Here is a 9,282-nt window from a genome sequence, read left to right on the forward strand (position 1 = left end):
AAACTTGCATGTTTGTAGAGTTGTATATTTAGTATTAGTGTATCTTCAATTTTTTTAAATTATTTGATAACTATTTGGATGACATGCAATAGATGAGGGGATGTTCCCCTAAGAGCTTAAAACAGTACTTTCCCGGAACATAGAGGATTGTATATAAGTGGACCGTGTATGGGGCAACCAAGAGGGGATGGCAAAGATGATAGACTCCAAGAGAAACATAGATGATTCATTAGAAATAAAGATAGGATACCTAAACTAAACATTATTTAATATGTTTAAATATTCCTTGTGGCTATATTATTATTATTATTATTATTATTATTATTATTATTATTATTATATTTATTAACAAATCAGGTAACACCAATGTAGCAGGATTCAAATCCTGGTGCTCACAAATATTGGCACAGGTGATTGATCATGTACTCGATACAATTTGTGGGTCTGAGGTTTTGTCACTAGTATTCGTCTCTTTAAATATGTGTTATGGTGCATTTATGGTGTGTATTATGTTTGACCTTTTATGCACACCGTACCATTTATCCACAAAGGCTTCAACTTTGGGATAAAGTTGGCAAATTAGTTGGGATCACTAAAACAATCATTGACCCTTCGTTAATAAGAAAGTAGTATAGAAAATAAACTTGTTCCTTTCTAAATATAAATATTTTAGAATTTAAACTTTTTACCACAATATGAGGTTCCATGTACTGATTCTGCTTATTCCAATCCTGCCAATAATTCAAGAGTTAATCAAGTGCTTGAAAAGAAAATCTAATCAATTAAAAATTAACAACCAAAATGGCTAACCCTTAAACCAGAATATCTTGGAATAACATGGGTATTAGATAAAGAAGAGACATAGAGATGAACTATCATGTTGATTTGGAGATAGCGGCACAGATGATTGGCACATCGATCGATCATGTTTTGACCGAGAACATTCCGTACGCAATGGTCACAAAATGGATTTATGACATGTACGTACCTTAGCTCTGTAGCGTGAAAGTACGTGCCTTTCTGACAGGAGCAAGCTGAACGTATGTTAATTACGTGTACTACATACCAGTGTACCACTCATTAATTCATTGTTGGATCGATGCGTCGACAGGGGTCTCATTCCCCCGGCCGGCATACGGGATTGTGTATAAATATTGACAATAATATGTTTTTTACCGTTCATGCCCCTACAACTTAAATCATATGTAGATGTCATGACATGCACGTACGGGAGACAATACGGAAGTGTTAGGGTTCAGTTGACCGAAAGTACGTACATGAGAGCGCGAGTAATTGGGGTCGAAGGAGAGGAAGATAGCAGGGGCGAGAAGCGGGGTGAACAACGAGCCTTGGTATTAGTGATGGATGTAACGAATCACCTTGGAGTTGGCGACAATCATCTGAACTTTGGTATTAGCGATATCTGTCTTTTGGCGGGCTTTGCTGAATTAAGTTTTAATGCTATCGGTGGTGGAAAGACAATAGCTAAGCAACTTTAGAGTGATGAAAGATTGGGAGATAGGAAAGACTGGTTAAGGGGGGAGGGAGCATGGGATCCAAAGTGGTTTGGTGACGAAGGCATCGGTGGTGTCTTTGAAAATGTGGGAGTCATCGGAGACAGAAAAATAGTAGTATTGTCACTCAGCATTAGGAATATCAGTGAGCGATGGGGAGGGAAGGAAGAGGACAAGGCCCTATCGATGTCGTTAGTGCTTTTAGGTGCTAGCAAGGTTATGGAGAGCACTTGGCTGGTGGAGACGACTATGTTAATAAGATCGCGTTCGTTCGAAGGCCCCGTAAGTTAACTTACCCCGACGCGGAAAACGTAGTAATAGATTAGTACATGATTAATTAATTATTAATTATTAAAAAATATATAATAGGTTAATATGATTTTTTTAAAACAGTTTTCCTATAGAAAATTTTTGAAAAAGTACACCATTTAACAGTTCGAAAAACGTACGCGTAGAACACGAGAGAGATAAGTTATCCTAAAGGGAAACCGAATACGGCCTAAGAAGGTGAGATGGAGAATGGGTAAGAGAAGACATAACACAGGAGAGGGGGGGGGGGGGGGAAGGCAGGTTGGTAAGGGAGCGGTGAGGGTGTAGAAGTATTGCAAGGACAACTTTGCCCCGATCCGAGGAACACGTTGAGAAGGAGAGTTTGAGGAAAGAATCAAGCAATGCGTAGGACATTATCTAAAAAATATATTTATCTACTACGAGACTCTCCTTTATGTCCAATCAAAATAATTAAATTTGTCCATTGATATTTAATTCGTTGGTGCATGAGGAAGGAGCCGAGCAAGGAATTAGATTGAATTCACATTGGAATTAGGAACACGATCAATGTTCTTTATTAGAGAAACTAAAAGTCCACCTATAATATTTTACTTACCAGATACATGATTCAAAAGGGACACCTTTGCTTAGATATGTGTCTTAATTATCATGGACAGACAGTTTGATTAAAAACATCACAACTAACACACAATTTTTTAATTATCGGGGTGGGATCACGAGAAACGGGAAAAGGCACACCCATGGCATATATATGCATCTGATCTGATATGCTTTTTATCAAACACGAGAAAAACAAGAGACATAAGGAATAGAGAGAAAATATTTAGGTGTATATATGTGCAAAGAAAAAAAACATACCTCCCTCCATCCCTAAATATTTGACGCCATTGACTTTTTTATATATGTTTGACCGTTCGTCTTATTCAAAAAATTTACTTAATTATTAATTATTTTTATATTATTTTATGTATTGTTAAATATATTTTTATGCATATATATATAACTTTACATATTTGACAAAAATTTTTAAATAAGACGAATGGTCAAACGCGTATAAAAAAAATCAACAGCGTCAAACATTTAGGGATGAAATAGTATAATGAGTTAAACAAAAGAAGAGACACAGATAATGGGCGTACACCCAATAATTAAGCAGAAGGTTCTCCAAAAACTATATATCCCCATTATAATCTGTTTTCCGTTGATGCATGATTGATGAGAAATGTTCTAGCTAGTCGATCGTGTCTGTCCTACGACGTGCTATATGCTAGTAGCTAGTACGTACCAAAGTTACCTACCCAACACGGTTACTGTTAACTACTCCAGTGCATAATTAAGCATCCTGGCCCTATTTGTAGGGATGTGATTAGCAAGCGTCCATCAACATATATGCTCATACCAAATTAGTTGCAAATTGGGTAGGCTGTCTGACTGGGCCGCAGTTCTTCTGACGCAAAGTTAGAGGGGCATTGTCATTGACATATAAGTCTCATTTTTTATGGGTCTACGTATCAGCCACTGAGTCCCTTTAACTTCTATGTCATAGGGTCTCGTTTCATCTAGCTGTGCACATGAAGTATATAGCAAGAGGTATACACATGCATCGTGGAATTTTTTTTATATTTTTAATCATTTTTAATAAATAACTTAGTACTAAACCTCGGAGAAAAATATTTTCACCATATGAACCTTTTGGCCATGACACCAACATTGGCGTGGCAAGATAATGCTACCACGCAGAGTATTTGGCGTGGCGGACTTGCCACACCGGTATCGCTGGCGTGGCAAGACAATGCTATCATGCCGGTGTCGGTGGCGTGGCAAGACGGCCCCGCCAAATACTTTACGTGGCAGTGTTATCTTGCTACGCCACCAATATTGACTTGGCCAAAAGGTTTATACGGTAAAAATATTTTTCTCTAAGGTTTAATAATAAAATTATTTATTAAAAAGGTTTAAAAATTCCCCATGGGCACCTGTTGGATTTGCTTGCGTTTACGGGTTTATCTTTTTGACTTATATTAAAAGGAAATTTCTAAACGTGTTATTATAATTTTATAAAGTTGGAGATATACCATTAATATCTCAATGACATGTAAGATCCACATGAGTCAATGACATGTGGGTTAAGATGACATATCTTTAATTTTACAAAATTATAATAACATCCTTTTAATTTTCCCTATATTATTAAAAGCAAACTACACAACCTATTGATAGATAAAAAAAATTATAAATAGAAATTATATATATATTCTTAGCGATATACAGACAGCGACGGAAATTAAACTATAATAAAAAATCTCAAAATAAATTTAAAATTTAAATTAGATTATATAAGTACGAGCATAATATAAAAGAAAAGATAAGTCTAAGTTATTGGCTTAGCTACCGGGCAGAGAGGCAGGCTGACGGGGGGTACCAAGTTGACACACACGTACATGCGTGCGTGCGTACTTACGTGCACACGGTGACTGCAGGAACATGTACAGGATATTCACTTGCATGCATGCCAGCCACAGGATACAACTGTATGAGCTAGCTATAGCACTCTGCACTCATGCTTGTGCATGCGGCTGTAAAATCTACACGATCTTTTTTTTTACAACATTGTAGCATTCTTTTTAAATATTCATTTTACATAGTGACGGTTGGAAAAACTCTTCTAGCAAATAGAGTGTTTTTTTTTTCGAAACTAGGGCCGTCGGCGCCAAGATTTATGTCCCTATGATATGAAAGGCACACAAAAAAAAATTAACGTTGAGGATTTATTTGTAAATAACTTACTTTACAGATATACGGTCAGAATGATTAAAGAGTAAGGTGGTGTTTAGATTGAGAAAATTTTTGGGAGAAATGTCACGTCAAATATTTGACCGGATGTTGGAAGGGGTTTTTGGACACGAATTAAAAACGAATTTCACAGCTAGCCTAGAAACCGTGAGACAAATCTTTTGAGCCTAATTAATCCATCATTAGCACATGTTGATTGCTGTAGCACTTATGGCTAATCATGGACTAATTAAGTTCAAAAGATTCGTCTCAAGATTTCTTCCGTAACTGCGCAATTAGTTTTTTGGTTCATCTATGTTTAATACTTTATTTAGGTGTCCAAAGATTCGATGTGATGTTTTTGAAAAAAAAATTTAGAAACTAAACAAGCCTAAATAACTTAGGCATTTCCTTGTCAGCCACTTTGGTAGTGGCACCCACCCTATACACGTGAATGGCTAGTGGCTCAACTATGGTTAGATGCTTCAACAAACAAAGGTAGACGAGGTTGTGAGAGAGAGAGGCCACAATGCATGATGCATGCCAATGCGAAGGGGGAGAGGATAAAATTAAGATAGATTAGGTTATCTAATCTTTCCCAATTCAAGAGCCATTCCCTGGCTCCTAATCAAGTTCAAGGAGATAAAGCAGCGACAAGACGATGAACAAACTGATATATTATTGTCATATTGGAAGGAACAAATGGCGATTAGGTATGAAATGAAAAGAATAGGCTTGGTTGGAGGGAGATAACCACTTGACCTCCGAAAAAGAGGCAGGAAAAATCACTTTTTAAAAAATGCACTGATTCTTTTTCCTAAAAAATGCTAAGAAGCTAACAGGAATACTTTTTTGTTTGACTTGTTAATATAAAGAGATTTGCTCCGATCCAATAAAAAGTACCTCGAGGTACCGGTACCTCGAGGTACCAAATCGTTTTTCATCATTGGATCTAGCTTAATAGGATGATGCACTGTTAGATCCAACGATCAAAAATGATTTGGTACCACGAGTTACTTTTTGTTGGACCAAAGCAAATCTCTAATACAGATGGTTTGTGCAAGGATATGGTGATATTTGTGTACCTCTCACTGAATTACTTAAGAAATGAGGTTTTGCCATATTTTAGAGATGTTAAAGATTCTGAGAAACTGTTGATGGAAATGGAAAGATAGTGAGAATTTTAAAATGATGGATTTGCTAGCTTCTTGCTTCTAGTTCAGGTGTTCGAATGAAATGGACACAAGCTTAGAAAACCTTTTAGCAACTCAAGAGCGCAATAGTTTCAGCTCCAGTGATTGGAATTACCTTTCATTTACTTTTTTCTTTTTGGTATCAACTCAAAAGCTTAGAAATTAAGAAGTGGAAGAAAACAGTCGATCGTGGAGCGATTTGAACCTTAACAATGTTTTTTTTTTTGGTTCATTACAGTCTGATATGATCATACCCTGAATGGGAGGATATCAAGGAGTTGCACGTCTACAGATGAACTAAGGAAACAAATTAAGATTCTTTTCTTGGATCATGAAACAGACGGTTACTACCTACGGAAACAAATTAAGGTACGTAGTACAAATTAAATGACAGCAATTGTGCAGGTAAGTAGACTATATCAATTATCAGTAATACATACGATTGCAGGTTAATTTACCTGTGCTAGCTAGCTGATTATATCGACTATCTATCCTGCCGTGCTACCTACCTGGTCCTGCTCAGTTGTCCTTGGATCATGTGCCGTGTACATATATATATACTCAATATGCTATGTGCACCCTCGATTATATTGCTATACACAGATCGATAGCCTAGGAGCCTTCACTGACGTTAGGAGTCTCACTACAATAGAAGTATTATCCCTAGTTATGCGTGACTAGACAATCTCATAACGTATCAGTGGTCGATGACAGAAGAATCACCTCTGATGGGTAAACACCATGGATCCCCTGCTGCCTGCCCACCAAGGGGGAGTGGAAGACTATTGAATAGGAATATAATCATCACACTCGCCATGTTTTCTGACGTGGGTCACTGACGTATGGGTGTATAAAGATATGGGATCCACATGTCAGTCACTCAAAGTCAAAGGTCACTAAGGTAGAGGAGTTATTCTCTTCTCGCCGGGTGGCTCAATCCAACGAAAATAAGGTGGGGTAGCCAGATCTGGTGAAAACGGAATGGGAGGCGGAGGAAGAGATGATGTTGGGACCTCAATTATTTTTTTTTTGTTTTTGCTAGATTCACTGCCCCTAGGGCCAAGGCGGCTAGATAAGACCATGTCGGTTGGGCTCGCGCCATTGTTGTCATATCTCCTACTATTAACTGGTGGATTGCGTAGTAAAAAACTAGGGATTTTTCTTGTTGTCAGAACGGAAGAACTCATGAACCATAATTGAATTAGCAAGAGGTCCTATAGAATCCTCACTCTCCTCTACCCCTCCCCAAAACAAGCTAACCACCGTGCTTGAGTAGTCGAACTGCTGATAGTAGCATCCCTTCTCTGCATGGGTGCCACCTGAACCAAAACTCAACCAACATATGAACACTAGAAGCAAAAAAAGAAAAAAAAAGACCATGTGACGCATTCCTCCCCACTACCTCGGAACAACACCCCTTCCACCACCACACCACAAGAAACCAACTCTTCGAAGTGTCAAGTATGCGAAGCAAGAATAAGACTTGCTTATGCTTAATTCCGTCCTCAACGACGCCTCTATGAAGCGGTGGGGGGAGACAGTATTTTGGGAGAGAGAGATTGCAAGAGGATGAGGATGAGAGTGGGATATTAAAAAAATGGCTTAGATTTAATCGGTGCATTTTCTTCAACGAATAAAGAATACTACATCCTAGAAATAAATTTTCAGCTTCAAAGGGATGTATTTACAGCCCATCGAATATGAGAGATCTAATATATGACAAATGATCATGCCACTACACCCATTCATCTGTGACAGGTCGTACTACTATAACCAATTACCCATCACTCATATTAGTGGCAAGTCATAACTATGACCCATCACACATAACCCCACACATGTGACGGGTGTTATGCCTCGCAACCTCTTTTGAAACGATCTTTCTCTACCTCCATCCATCAGAGTTAAAGTTATCCAAGATGGATCATATTATCTATCAAAAATATCTCGTTACATATGAGGACATATACGGTAGTATGTAAAGTGTCTAAAACGAAAAAAAAAAATCTAAACTACAATTTCGTGTGATAAAATTTTGCCAAAGCCCAAAAGAGCAAATGTACCCGTGGACCGCGTGTCAGATGCATACATGCAGTCCGTCCATCCTGCACGCATGCACGCTAGCTACTCTCTCCGTTTCACGATGTAAGTCTTTCTAATATTATCTAGATTTGTATAGATGTTAATGAATCTAGACATATATATAAATTATATACATTCATCAATCAATGAATTTAGACAAAGATTAGCTAGCTGCATAGTATCACACACAGTATAGCTCTGGCTAGTTTCGTGCAGCAAGATCAGATGAAGTACGTACGCTCATATACACTTGACGAAGAGTCAATCATGCTAATAGCTCTTGTAAAAATATATATTGACATTACCATTCAAATAGGGTGAATAGTAGCTAATACAGTATCTAAAGTTTCGCTACGAGGTCAATTTGGCCCATGATGTTTTAAATTTGCCAAACATGTCCTTAAAATATACCATTTGTGTTTTTGGACCCACCAAAAGTACCACATGGGTCTGCCAGGTCATTGTCGCATGCAATGGCAGTAATTAAACAACTACTATACTTTTATATACCATAGCAACAAAAAAAGAAAAGAAGAAAAAAAGAAACAAAGGAAATCACCGCATAGATAGGATGAGACGATTACCGTAAGTTGATTAGGCAAAATGGTCGCTAATTTTTCCTACTTACATGATTTGTTCTTAAACATGATAATTTTGTGTGGTTTGTAGGGTTCATAGCTAAAACTATTGTAGTGTTGTGTTTTTATTTGCATATATCATTGGATACATGATAATATAAATGAATGTTTCTAGCTGTACATGCATGATCTTTTTTAGCTGATCAATTATGATTTCTTTATTTTTTTTACTACGGTTATAAGGGTATAATAGTCATTTAATTACTACCCTCGCATACAAGGATGACGTGGCATACCCAGATGACCTTTTTGATGGGTCCAATAACTATACTAAACCATATGGTAAATCTTAATGACTTGTTTGACCAACTTAATTAAAACGTCAAGAACTAAATTGATACTGTAGCAAAGCTTCAGGAACCGTGTTGGGTATTCATCCCTTCAAATATAACCCGTAGGACTTCGACAAATGTTTTTCTTAAACAATAAGAGATGAATTGTGAAATGACCAAAACTTCAAATTTTCAAAAACTTCTATACAATTTAAAAGGCAACTTTTGGATAAAATTTAAAAACCTTATATTTCTCCTATCTGCAAAAGTATGTGGATCTTTTAATTTTATTTTTAAATTGATGAAAAAAATATTTCTAGAAATTTGTGCATTCGCACACTAATATTTTCATCATAAATTTAAATAATTCTTTTGTGGTGAGATATATCATTTTGGGTTACCAAAGTAAGGCCATTTTGAGAAAAGATAACAAAGGTCAACTAATGGAATATTTATATAGGTGAATAATAAGAAACTCAGGAACATGCAAATCATTGAGAAAAAATCAAGGATATGGAAA

This window comes from Oryza brachyantha, chromosome 1, assembly GCF_000231095.2.
Source record: "Oryza brachyantha chromosome 1, ObraRS2, whole genome shotgun sequence".
Lineage (NCBI taxonomy): Eukaryota > Viridiplantae > Streptophyta > Magnoliopsida > Poales > Poaceae > Oryza > Oryza brachyantha.